Raw genomic sequence first — 15,054 nt, forward strand, 5'->3', positions numbered from 1 at the left:
TGCATACTTACATACACACATACTGAATGCACACAAACACGCACAGCTTCACACAGACGGATGGACACGCACACAGTCCCACACACACATACAAGGGCAGGAGGGAGGGTGTATGAATTGAAACCCAATAATTAAATAAATATTACTCTGTTTCAGCCGAAGTGTTGGAAAAACAAAAGAAAAAAGGTGAATTGTGACACCACTGGCTTTTTCCCCATATACGCTCTCTCTCTCTCTCTCTCTCTCTCTCTCTCCCTTTTTCTATGTAGGACAAGCCGAGATGGAGAGGGGAGAGAAGGAAGATGTGAGAGGGAAAAAGAGGGAAGGGGGAAAGGGGAGGGGGAAAGGGGAAGAGAGAAAGAGGAACGAGAATGAGGAAAGGTGAGTTGAGAAGAATGGTGTGAGGTAGGAATGAGAGGGTACAAAGGAAGGGGGAAAGAACAGGAAAGGGAAATGAAGGGAGATGAAATGAAGCAAAGGAAAGAAGGCAGGAGTGAGATGCTAGGAAAGAAAAGGCAATGAATGAAAGAAAAAGCAGGGGAAGTGAATGAAGAAGAAGCTGAGAAGAGGATGAGTGAGAAAGAAGGGATTACAAAGAAAGAGGAGGGGAAGGGAAGAGGCAGAAAGAGGTAGGGAAAGTAAGGGGATGAGAAAGTTGGATTAGAATGAATGATGAAGGAAGGAGAGGACTGGAAGGAGGAAAAAAGTTGAGAGAAATCGAAGGAAGAAGGCGAGAGATGGAAAGAATGAAGGAAAAAGAGAGGATGTAAAGAAAGACGGAAGGGAGACGAGGGAGGTAGGGAGGGTGGGAGGCAAGTTGGAGAATAAGAAGAGAGGAAGGGAGCATAAGGAATCACCCAAGTTATAAGGGTGTTAGGGTGTCTTGGGGAGAGGGAGGGTGCAGGAAGGGAGAGTTCAAGGGGGAGTGAGAGGGGGGTTAGAGAGGGAGGAATGGTAAGGGAAAGTAAGAGGGGAGAGGGGGAGGAAAAGAAACGGACGAATGACGCGAAAAGGACAATGGGGAAGACGAGACGAGACGAGACGAGACGAGACGAGACGAGAGAGAGAGAGAGAGAGAGAGAGAGAGAGAGAGGGAGCGGAGGGGAAATGAGAAGTCGTGGGGTAGGAACAGCGGGGAGAGAGTGAAGCAAGGGAGAGAGGAGGGAGAGGTAAGGAAGGGAAGGAGAGAGGGTAAATGAGAAGTCGCAAAGTAGGGGGGAGGAGGAGGAGGAGGAGGAGGAGGAGGAGGAGGAGGAGGAGGAGGAGGAGGAGGAGGAGGAGGAGGAGGAGCTGGGCAGAGAAATGGAAAGGGAAAATGTTTGAGAATACGGACAGTGAAGACGGGGGAAGCGAAATAGAGGGAGGAAAAGAGGGGCGGAAAGGGGGAGGAGACGGGAAAGACTCTGGTGATGTGCTAAGGGGAAGGAAGGGGAAGAAGTTACAAAGGATGAGGAAAACTGAAAGAGGGAGATGAAGGAGAGGTGAGGGAGATGGAGGGGAGAAAGAGAAATGATGGCTAGGAAGTAGAGAGGGAGGAGGGAAGGAAGAACGCAGAAGAAAGGAAGGATGAGGTAACATGAAGGAAAAGAACAAAAACAGTAAAAGAGAGGTAGGGAATAAATAGGAAAGGAAAGGAGAAGAACGTGGGGAGGCAGAAAGGGAAACATGAGAACGAGGAACGGAGAGAGGGAAGGAGAACAAAGGAAATGGAGAATGGAAGAGTGAGGGAGAGAGGGAGAGTAGGAGGGAGGAAGGAGGAAAGGAAGCAGATACAGCTGGGAGAAGAGGGAAGGAGAATTCTAAAGGAGGAAAAGAGGAATGTGGCAGGAAAGAAAACATAGAGGAAAACAGAAGACAAAGAAATATGGGAAATGAAAGAAAAGAAAGCAGAATGAAGGTAGGAAACGAAAGGGACGAAACGGAATGAGAGAAGGGAAAGAGGGGAGAGGAAGAGGAACGAATGAAGGAAGGAAGGGAGGAAGAAGGAATAGAGATAATAAAAAACTGAGAAGGGTAAGAACTGGGAGAGGAGGAAGACGGGAGGGAAGGGAGGAAGAAAAGTAAGGAAGAGTAAAAGGAGAAGGAAGGAAGGATGCAGTAGACAGTCAAAAAAGTGGAAAGAAAAAAAAATTGGGGAGAGGGGAGAATGTGGAGTGAAGAGGACAAGACTGAGGAGAAGATGGAGGGAGAGAAGATGGAGAGAAGAGGGAGGGAGGGAGGGAGAGAGAAGGGAGAATGGAGAGGAGGATGAGGGAGTGGGGGGAGAGTTAAGGCTGGGGAGAGTGTGCCTAGTGTAACAACTCGGGAGGTTTTGCCGATCAATGGCTGGGTGTGGTCCTAGGGTTGCCACACACACACACACACACACACACACACACACACACACACACACACACACACACACACACACACACACACACACACACACACACACACACACACACCTAGCTAAAAACAAATTCACCCATTCTAAGCGCAATGACCTTTCTAATTCTAGCTCTTGCCGTTCTTTCTGGCACATATAGAAAAAAAAATCAAACAATATAAACTCTTTCTCTTCCTCTCTTCTTCTCCCCAGAACAGCTCTCTCACTATCTCTTTCTCTAATAAAGCAGAATAAACGCTTTGATCTAACTTTTGATTATAACTCCACCATGGACGATTCCGACGCTGCTCCTCTATTCCCCCTCCACGCTGACTCTGTGAAGCCTGGTAATCGATAGTCTTAGTCTACATTTTTCACTGTTTCTATTACCACATGATTTTACTCAACTTTGCAAAGGCCTGTCATGTGGAAGGGATTAATGAAGGCTACATCTAACCCCTCCAGTTTGAAAAGTTCCCCCTAAGCTGAATAAAATGATCTGGTAATAACAACACAATGAAAGTACGCCATCGTGGTAAATGACTCACAATTCCTTCTTAATATGTACTGTAATTCTGCCTTCTCTGGAATCAATACTAATAAAGCGTATGGACCTACCAGAGTCTGTTGTTAATTCATAGGAGCTGTATTTCCGTGCTGATACCATGCATATACCATTTCTAATACCCTTGTCTGTCAACTTGCATTAATTCTCCTTGCCGTCCGTTTGTTCTCATTCGGTTTGTCCAGAGCAAGGGTGGCTGTTCACAACCCTCTGACTATCCTGAATTGTTTTAGTCACTTGTGTTAACTCAGTCACCCAGTGTACTGTAAATTATCTACATATTTCTTCTATCCCTAGGCGACTATCTTTAACTCAGAGGCCTGTCGAATTAAATGGCTTATAGATATAGTCATATAGTCCATGCATATTCCTTTACTACAGGACATCTCTCTTCAGCTGAATAAAATTGTCTGCACAGTAGCAACAACAGTCAACAAAGTTCGACATTATAGTGAAAGGGTTAATGGTTTATCGTTAACAGTGGTATTTTTACACACAATCATCTTATAATCATCATTCTGGCCGCATATATAACATCCGTGATCATAGACGTTCCACTTACATTCCTTTTAAACATATGGTCATTTCCCTCTCGCGATTCGGTGACTATTTCGCTTGTGCTATACATATCAGATTTATTACCACCGAATGAGGAGTGTCCTCATAACTTCACCAGCAATATATCAGTCTTAGCCATGAAAGCTTATTCTTATAAACACACGCTCATGAGCGCGCACACGCAAGAACGCACACAAATGAGAGAGAGAGAGAGAGAGAGAGAGAGAGAGAGAGAGAGAGAGAGAGAGAGAGAGAGTGAGAGAGAGGGGGGGGGGGAGTGAAAATGAGATAGGATGGGACCGAGACTGAGAGAGGACTGGGAAGGGGTGGGAACTGGGGAGGAGAGAGCTGGGGAGAAGTGAGGGCTGCGAGACAAGTTCCTGGGCAGGGCTTTGTGTCGCTGGGGAAGGGGCTTAAAAAAGTTCCGAAAGCACCCGCTGCTGTAAGTTCTGTAGACACACACACACACACACACACACACACACACACACACACACACACACACACACACACACACACACACATTCACCTCTGAGACAAGGCTGAATATTTAACTTCGCCAGGGAAACAAAAAACTCTAAAATGACTGGACTTTTTTCCAAATTTGTGAAGCGAGGTGATTATGAAGCTTCAGTACAACACGTCCACGTATTCCGCCCCCCACCGCCTCAATCACCTACAAGACAGTCACGATCTCCTCTCCCTTCCTCTTCCCTCTTCTTTCCTACAGCTTTCCCTCCCCTCCCCCTTCTGTTTCCTCCCCATCCCCATCTTCCCCACTCCTTTCTTCCCTTCTCTTCTGTCCTGTAATCTTCCCTCTTCCCTATTCTCTCCTCCTTTCCCCCCTCTTCCGCTCCATTTTCTCTCCTACAGTTCTTCATCACTCTTGTACTCCTCCCACCACTCTGCCTGTTCTCTCCCTCCCTCCTCTCCATCACTCCTCCATGACAGTCACACCCCCCTCCCCTCTTTCGTCTCCTCGGACCGGTCAGACTCATGGACAAAGTTTGTGTCACTTTGTCCCTGTTCATCCAGCAGAAGAATTAAGAGGAATGGATGAAGCCTCAGATGTTTCAGATTGTAGTTTGGGACTAGATTGGAACTCAGCAAATATGGATTATCTGAGTAAATGGCCGTCGTGTAGTCCATACGGGTTTACATTTTATGCCTTTCTTTTTCTTTTTTTTCTTCTTCTTCATCTATTTCCTCTTCTTCCTTCTTCTTCTGCTTCTTCTTCTTCTTCTTCTCGTCTCCACTACAGCCCTCCACCTACATGCCCACTCCCATCTCAACCTTCGCTGGCCACTGACAACCCATCTAACCCTGCTCCCCCATCCACTTGGCTTGGGCATTGTTAAGCCCTTTCCTCCCACTCTTTTTACTTCCCTCCCTACATCTCTACTCCCTAATCTATCTCCCTTCCCTCTCCCTGTCACTGTTCTCTCCTCTCTCCCTCACACTATATATTCTTTCCCTTCTCTAGTTCTGCTGTCTCCCTTTCTCCTCCTCCCAGACTCTACTATCTCCCTTTTTTCTCCGTCACCCCCCCCCTCTCTCTCTTTATCCCTAGTGCTGCCTACCTCTACCAGCCTTCTATGCCTCCCCTTCCCCTCCCCCCTCCCCTTCTTCCTCCCTCTCTCTCCCTACTCCACTAAGTTTTGATGAGTTAGTTCCGTCGACGTCCACCAGGGGGAAGCACGTCCACCACTCCCTCCCCATCCCAGCATCCCCCCCACTACCTAACCCATCACCTCCCTCCCCACCCCTCCTAACCGCCCCCTCTCCCCACCCCCACCTCACCCCAATTACCACTTCTTGAACACCCTCGTTACATTAGTCCACTTCGCTGGTTCTATCAAAATATAATTTTTTCACGCTCTATAAAAAATGGTGGCATCATTCTCTCTCTCTCTCTCTCTCTCTCTCTCTCTCTCTCTCTCTCTCTCTCTCTCTCCATACAACACTTTCAAACAATTAACCCATTTGATATGATGTCCTATTTTTACTTTATTCTTTCTATCCAAAGCCTATTTTATTGCAATACACCATCACATCCAACTTTAACATACCTAACCCAGCTCATTCCTTCCACTGACCTGAGCGAGGGTGAGATGGGATTAGATAAAATGTGACTGCCTGCCTTGGTGACCCTTGCACAGTCGATAAATATAAATCTAAGTCTCCTCCTCTTCCTCTTTACAAATCGCACTTTTTCCGGCGATTACAGGCTTCCGTACGATGGCATGTCTTTAACTTTATCCATGTCACTTTTAGATTTTATTCTGCATTGGGAAAAGCTGTCATAGTGAAGCAGTTCGAAAAAGAAAGATTAAAAAAAGTGCAATTAAGAAGAGGACATATACTAACCCTTTCAAGTGCCATAGTGTCTCTTTTCAATTTATTACGCCCTCCACCAGATGATTTATTCCAGTGCACCAACACATCAAACATTACCATCAACATAACCCATCCATCCCAATGTTAGCAGCACAGCGAACAACATTTTTCACGCTATATTATGGAAGTGTTGCAGCAATTATCTTTATGAATAATCATTCTGGAATATTAGTTACTATATTTCCGACATAACGCTTATTTAGAGAGAGTAATACATTATCACACTGAGCGCACACACACACACACACACACACACACACACACACACACACACAAACACACACACACACACACACACACACACACACACACACACACACACACACAAATCAGTTTAAAATCACAACCAGTTTATTTTTCATAGAGAATCCTCACAACTCCATCTGTCCCTTTATACATCAATATATTCTTTGCATGATAACCTTCTTTCAATTAATCAGTACATCAAACAATGCTTACAAACAAAACATAACCATTTAACTGTTCATAATATTACCCACACATTGCTAACGGCCTATCATAAACGGTGCAATATTTCTCTACATACACCACCATCAAAAAAATAAAACTACATGTAATAATCTTGGTAGTGACAAGCTCTTCTCAAGTATTTTTCTCACACCAAACACAATCGCCTCCAACCATTTCCCTGGCCTATCAATACCCTCAAATATATAACAGTGTCTCCATATCTGCTGGAAAATATAATGTTAATAATTCACCAGTTCCGTAATATATTCTTTTTGATGTACCGCTCTTTCCAATATAATATCACATCGAACCCAGCAAATTTGACCATTCCATTGTATACATGACAAATACCACGCGGCGAAGTATAATAAAAAATCTGTACATAGCTCATACATTTTTACATTCTTTTTGCTGCAGAATCCTTTTTCGAATGACTAATTTACCGCCATGCTGGGAGCGCGCGCGAACACACACACACACACACACACACACACACACACACACACACACACACACACACACACACCACAGACTTATTACAACCCCACATTTTTCACAGTATACCCAACGAGGTGTAACTTCTTTTTTTGAACATCATGTATTCATTTATTTATTTATTCATGTTATTCTTCGTGTTACAGTCTTGCATCATTATCAGCAAACACATCATCACATCTGCCCTGCTAAACGATTCCATTACCTTTCGTTTTAATACGCTGATACATCGCGGTAATTCCTTGCTGACCAATTAATCTCTACCCTGTAATCATCATTCAGTCATTTATTTGTGGTCCAACGGCTTTTTGATTTTTTTTTTTATACGATACAACTACCTTAACCTTGAACATGTCAAAATACAGCCATCGCAAGTTTTTCTTTTTCTTTTCCTTCTTTTCATTTTTTCCAGCTCATGTATATCTGACAATAATTTCGGGGGATTATCTTAAAGCGAACAATTTTTACAACAGAATTTGTGGTAGGTACCTGGACCTCCAACTCAACCATTCCTCTGCTTCTTGTCATAACGCACAAGTTTCTGCCAATGCATACTGTGTTGGAATACATTATCTTATTTATACGACATTATGACAATGCCTTTTCGAATTATTAACAAACTATCACAATAAGTCTGACACAAACCATTCCACTGTATCTATTTGTATCTATCATGGCCGACACATTGTACAAAACTTATCTTTTGTGTTGGAGCTAATCCATTTCTGCAACACCGTTTTTCATATTATTTACAGTAAAAAGTCTTTAGAATTATCAGTATACCATCATACCGAGCACAACAGAATCACATAGTTCCATGCTACTACTATAACCCATTCATTTTACACAAAGAGATCTGTCTCACTGTAACTTTCTATGCCTTTTCGAATGCTTAATAATTCATTACACTAAACACAGCCAAACCATTTCGCTGCATGTGTCATAACCCATTCATTTTATGCACCACACCTTTCTTATCGGAACTATTCTACACGTCGTCTTATATTAATATACTCTCTATGTTAGAACCCGTTTTCGAACAATTAGCTGTCTTCATCATTCTCACTCTCACTGCCTATGACCAAAAGCCTTTCAAATGCAATGTGTCCACTGTCCAGAGATCTCGAAACTGAAAGATCTTGAATTTAGCTTTGTCTTTGTTATCTCTTAGCCTTGGGTTCTCCTTTTTGTATGAGTAGAATCCAATAATCTTAAATGTGTCTTTCGTGTTGTAACTATTCTGCTTATACACGACTTTCTTCAATTTCATGTTTGCTGTAGATAGTTTTTTTGGATGACATACCACTGCCACCAATATCTTCAGCAACGCCTTCACCACGCCTGTTCATTTCACTGTTTCTCTTTTAAAACTCATGCATTTTTTCAACCAATCCTTTGTGATGGAACTTTTTTTTTCCGCAGCTGCTCACTTTTTCCAGTTTTTACAATTTTCTTTGTTGTTGAACGATTTTACTCCTACACACCCACGACCGCCACAACCATCACCTGGAAGTCTAACATTATGTTATTGCTCTTCTCATAACTACAGTATTTTTCTCGGCAGCATAAATCCTCCATGGCTAATCTATCGTACTTTTTTTTTTTTTAACATTACTATCTTCATAATAAATCCTTCCAGCTACAATGCATGTTGAGTTAACGTCAGTACGAGTAAAGTTTAACAATCTCTTTTTCTCTTAGCCATCAGCCGCCCCCCCCCTCTCTCTCTCAGCATGCAGTATCTGTGGTCAAACCCCTCCCTTAATAAATAACTTTCTTCGCAATAAAACATCACAAACTCCATGTCCAACATTTCACAGTTATTCTCACAACTTAACTTTCTTCTCACAGCCTCAACCCCTCTGTGGCTAAAGTCGTCTTATAATTGACTCCAATTTCAAATACAGTGCATTTTCTGTATTATTACTTTACTTACATTACGAATATTTCTAAATGAATTATAACGATATCTATACACTTTTCTTTAATATTATTTTTCGCTGTACCATATACAAGTATTTTCCTTGATGGAGTATTTCTTCCGCTATTGAAGAAAATTCTGACAACAACAACAACAGCAGCAACAACAACAACAACGGCCACACCCAATAAGTTCGCTGCTGCTCCTCTCGTCACCATCCAACATTTTTTCCCAGTAAATCCTTCACCATAAAAACCATATAATATTTTTCACACGTGTCATACCCTATTTTTTTTTTTTTCATAGTATGTCCTTTGCAGTGAACGATTTATGTCTCCTCGAAAAATCACCGCAGATTAAAAAAAAAAAAAAAAAAAAAGGAAATGGGGTGAAGTAAGGTCGCAAAGCCTTAAAAAAAAAAAAAAGGTAACATCAAAACATTCCCTTTATGGAAAAAAATAAATAAATAAGAAGCACAAACGACAAATGTCTGTCACCCGCAAAACATACAGAATGAACCACACACACACACACACACACACACACACACACACACACACACACACACACACACACACACACACACACTCACACACACACACACACACACACACACAAAGCGAAAAGGTCGACCACTTCCCCTCAAAAAAAAATAATAATCAAGAAAAAAGATACGAGATAAAAACACACCAAAGCTTAAAGAAATACAAGAAAAGCGTGAAAACCCGTAAAATTCTCCCCAAAGTAAAAAAAAATATGGATTAATATAAAAATGGAAAAAAATATGTTGAATACCACTTTGCCAAAATATTAACATCAACGCGAAATATTACCGCTACATCAAAGCATTCCCTCTCCGTAAATCTGTGGCTCTCAGCGGGGTTTGCAAATGACCTAAGCTGCGATATTAGGGCGGTCAATGTTGCAAATAACTGTGGCTTTAATGTAGCAACACTAGGGACAAAGGGGATGAGGAGGAAAGCGGTGAGAGGGGAGGAAAGGAAGGGGTGAGAAGCGACGGCGTTAGGAGTGGGGATGAGAGGAGGGTGTGAGGTGACAGGGTGAGGGAAGGGGTGAATATGGAAGGGAAGGAGAAGAGGGAAAAGGGTCGGATGTGAGGGAGGGAAGGGGGTTAAGAGGGAAGGGATGGAGGTGAGAAGGGAGAGGGGTGAGATGGGAGGGGTGGACAGGGGAGGGGTGGAGTGAGGGAGAATGGGAGGGGTTACAGGTGAGAGCAGGGGTGTAAGAGTAGTGGTGGAGGTATGGATTTAGCAGGCTGTTGGAACTGCATAACAAAGCAGTAGAAGAGCAAGAGTAAGGTGGAGGAATGTGGAGGAGCAGAAGAGAGAGGGTGGAATGGAGTACATGCCAGGAGTAGCGAAGATAAAAATGAGATAAGGGTAATGTGGAGAAGTACATGAAGCTGTCAGAGCGACGAGTAAAGAGATATGTAGACAGGCAAATAAGCAGTCAAAGTGATGAGTCAAGACTTAGGCAAAGGAAAATGCAGGTATATGGCTGGAGATAGACAGCATCTGACAGACGTAAGATTAGAATTAGATACGTAGACAGAAACAGGGACAGACATATGCAGACAGAGAGGCCGAGAGCAAAAAGTAGAAGATGCATACTCGTACACAGATAAAAATAAAAGATACAGGTCAGTAAAGATGGATTGGATTCTTTCTATATACTTTATATGACTGACATGAAGTGACTATACAGTACAAAGCTACTGAATTTCGACGTGAACTAAAACGAGGCATTCCCCTCCTATCAGTCTATATATCTATCTATTTATTATACAAATCAATCTCTCTCTCTGTCTATCTTTAACTATCTAGTGGTTATAATAATCAGCCCCCACTCTCTCTCTCTCTCTCTCTCTCTCTCTCTCTCTCTCTCTCATTTCCATAATAATGCTTCCTCTTTCAGGCCGCCTTCTCATCTCCAGTTCTGATGAGCTTTTACGGCTATCTAACCTCGCGGCCTAGCAGTGAGAAATACATTAGACCCGGCTGAAAAGAGGCCTCACAGAAAACGATACGGATTTACTGAATAATGTGTAAAACTAGCAAAATGACAGAAAACAGCTACTTTCCATATTCATAATAGAAAACCTTGTAATACTGGTGCAGAATTAACCTCTTGAATCCAGTGAGGTATTTTATTGGTCATTATCTCGCTACTTTCAGACAATTTCACTTAACTCAGGACACACCTCCAGTACAGAAAGCAATATCTAACCCTTCTAGCTCGGAAACACTCTTCTCAGCTAAATGGAATCGTCTGTGAATGGCGAAAATAAGAAAAATATGTCACATGGATAAGACAGATCAATCGGCATAATAAGATGGGAAATACGGAAGGCTTATACATGGACCTGGGCCCTTCACATATGGTAAATACTTATAAATTTACAACTAAAAGCAAATCTACATTTACTGATGTCAACTTAAGACTCTAAAATATATACACTTGCGTAAAGATTATGGAAAAGACACAAGCCTAAAATGATAAAGATATATGCGCTGAATTTCCACAGTACTAGAGAGAGAGAGAGAGAGAGAGAGAGAGAGAGGTAACACTGCCACAGAGTAGCCTATATGATGAGAGGGCTTAATGTTCAATGAAATGGGATGTTGTGGGGGCTCCTCTTGTAAATAATGAAATTCTTGCCTATCCGTCTAGGGCTTCCATGGTCTACTGTGTACACTTCCCTCGTGGAAAGATCCGGTTCTACAGTGATCATGAGTGACACCAAAATGCCAACGAAAGAGGGTGTGATTGTGTTCAGTCATTTTATATTGTAATACAATTATCAAATGAACAAAAAGGGAGGGAGAAATTTCAAAGTTTATAAGACAATAATTCTGCCTCACTTATCTGACTATGTGACACACACACACACACACACACACACAGTAAATTGGTCAGGTAGTTAAATTAACACGCCTAAACACATTATAAATCGTTAAGCCAGTCCAATCAACACACACACACACACACACACACACACACACACACACACACACACACACACACACACACACACACACGGGCGATCATATAAACTGACAAACAGACCGACCACACAAAAAGACAACTCGACTGTGGGTTAATGGCGAATAAATAAAGCCCGAAATGACGAAATGTAGGGGGTGGGGTGGCGTGGGGGTGGGGGAAGGGGAAGGGAGGAGAGGCGGGGGAAGGTATGAGGGGGGGGAGAGGAAAGGTTGGGTAGAGAGGGGTGGGATGATGGAGGGGGAAAAGAGGACGAGCAGGGCGTGTGTGTTGGGACGTAGGGAGGAAAGTGAAGGGGAAAGGGTTGGGGTGGGGTTGGGAGTGGGGAGAAGAGTTAGAGGAAAGTGGATGAAACTTGGGGTAAGAAGAGGGAAGGGGAGGAAGGCGGTGGAGAAATGACAAGGGTAACAGAAGGGAGGGGAAGGAAACATGGAGGGGACGAAAGGGGATAGGAAGGAAAGAGGGAGAGTGGGCAGGGGATAATAGGAGTGTGGACAAGATAGGAATAACAGAGTCGGGAGGGGAACTGGGAGAGATTTCGAGATGCTTAGGTTAGGAGAAGATGGGAAATGGAAGGCAGAATGTAGGGAAAGGACGGGAAGACAACGTGGGTATACGCAAGGGGAGAAGGGATGCACAGGGAGGAGAAAAGGGAGAGGGGAAGAAAGACGACTAAAGGAGGTCTGCGTGTAGAAGGATGAAGGAAAGGCAAGCAGGGATGGGAAAGGACAGAAGGGAAGGGAAGGAAGCGAAACGGTGAGGCCTGGGTGTACGAGAGAAGAGGAAGGATGAGCTGGGAAGAAAAAGGGGCAAAGAATGAATGAGGAAGGAAAGAGAGAAGTTTTACACGATGGAAAGGAAAGAATCAGTATAGAAGTGGAGGAACACAGGTTAAGATATACTAAAGGCAAATGTGCATTGAGAGGCGAGAAAGATGAAAAGGAGAAAAAAGGGGATAGGAGAAAGAGAAACTTGAGGTGTAAGGGAGGGAAGAATCATTATGGAAGTGAGGGAAGTAGAGGTAGAAAATACTGGTGGGGAAAGATAAGAGGAAATACATATTCCGAATGAGGGATATTTGCCAGTTGAGAGCGAGGGGAATGCTAAGGGGAAGATTAGCTATACAAAGAGGGAGATTAGGGGAGGAAGGGGAATGAGGAGGAAGGATAGGTGGTGGTGGCTGAAACCGTGGTGGAGGTGAGTATGGTGGTTGTGCTGGTGGTGGTGGCAGAGGTTATGGTGGTGGTGGTAGTGATGACGTGGTAGTGATGGTGTTGGTAAATGTTGTCGTGTGGGTGGTGATGGTGGTATTGCTGACTACGGCAGTGGCGGAAATGGTGGCAGTTTAGTGGTACTGGTGGTGATGGTATCAGCTTGGTAGTGGTGGTGATGCTACTAATAGTAAAGAATGCTGCGATGCTTGCAAGAATGATAACAGTATTGGTTGTGATTGTGGTTGCCTAGTAGCTGTGGTGAGGGCGGTAGTACTGGTAAATGATGGTGGTAGTGGTGGTGGTGGTGGTGGTAATGGTTATGGCGGTAGTACTAGTGGGAGAGAGACGGAATGGGGGAGTAGGCACTTGTGGATCAATGCAAGGAGGCCTAGCTAACACACACACACACACACACACACACACACACACACACACACACACACACACACACACACACACACACACACACACACACACCGCTCTACCTCTTTCAGTTTCCCCTCTCAGCTGCAAACGTATTCCATTCAGCCCCCTCACTCTCTCTCTCTCTCGTCACATCCCCTAACCATCTCTACCCACCTGTATCTGTCCTCACTTCTCCCCCTTCCCTTACCCTCCTCCGCACGTCCCTGACTCTCTTTCTCCCCTTCCTCCTTCCTTCCTTCTTTACGACCTCCTTCATCTCCTTTATTCTCCAGCCCTTCACACACTTTCCCAATCTTTCTTGAGCTGTTTTCTTTCTGTCTTTCTTCCTTTCCTTTTTCCTTGTGCACTGGTCTGTTTCGCCACGCTCTCTCTCTCTCTCTCTCTCTCTCTCTCTCTCTCTCTTTCTCTCTCGTTGGCCGTTCCTCATTTTATCGTTTATTTTACTCTTTCTATTTCTTCATTCTTTCTTTCATCTACCCACATGTTCATCTATCCAGTCATCCATTCATCTTCTCTCTCTCTCTCTCTCTCTTGAACGTTTCCCTCTTCCTCCCTCCCTTTGCATCTCTTTCTTCTCCTCTTTCTCTCCTTCTCTTCCCTCCCCCTCGCCACTCCTCTCTCCACTCCCCTCCCCCTCACCCTCCCCATCCCCTCCTCCCACAGAATTATGATGTAAATTGCTTCACCGCCAGAATTACCTGATTTGGACCAATGCATTTTTGATAATCATGCATGTGTGTTTTACTCAGTGTGTGTATGTGTGTATTCGTGTGTGCGTTTATGGACGTTCTCATGCGGTATATATCCAATTTATGTGTTCCTTTTACAGGATTCGTGTATGTGTCGATCCATATGTGCGTATGTATGTATGATGTATATAAATATTTTGATCCACTTACCATGTGTGTATGCGATCCTCTTCATGTGGGCATGTACGAGAATGTATCTGTTGCATTTCCTTTATACTGTGTGTTAGTGTATGCTGCATCCTCTTTAAGTGTACATGTTGGCACCTATCCTTATCCGTGTGTGTGTGTGTGTGTGTGTGTGTGTGTGTGTGTGTGTAAGGATGTACACTTCACAAGCAGGTACAGCACTAATACAGAATCTTCTTCCCACATCAAATTCTATCTTAACCTCATTACTCTTTCCTTTTGACCCCAACACAAAGAAGGGACTCTCTTATAACTAAATAAATAAATAAATAAAAATCTGGAAACATAAAAAACAAAATACAAAATAGATAAAGAAAGTGAAGGGGTGACGGACTCTATACCTAACTCCTACACTAAATTTCTGTTCTAAGTTCTATAATACTGTCTAAGGGTGGCTAGAATGAACAGAGAGAAGGTGTCTGCAGCGAAGGGGTTAATCTTAAACTCAATTAAATGGTTGTGAGCGTGACACACCTGCTAATGAGTCCGTCAACAGGTGTGATTGTGTAACTACCTGCCTGTCTGCTTGCCTCTCTGCTTGAATAATTTAGTCGCGTTGATAATTTGCTTGATTATAACCAAATCAGTGAAAGACTGTTATGTGTTTGTGTTTGCTCTCCTCACCTCCCCCGGCACTCCCTTTCTTCTTTCTCTCTCTCTCTCTCTCTCTCTCTCTGTTTCTC

This window comes from Coenobita brevimanus, chromosome 101 (assembly GCF_032717465.1).
Source record: "Coenobita brevimanus isolate Jiangsu-jjx chromosome 101, ASM3271746v2, whole genome shotgun sequence".
In the NCBI taxonomy this organism is placed as follows: domain Eukaryota; kingdom Metazoa; phylum Arthropoda; class Malacostraca; order Decapoda; family Coenobitidae; genus Coenobita; species Coenobita brevimanus.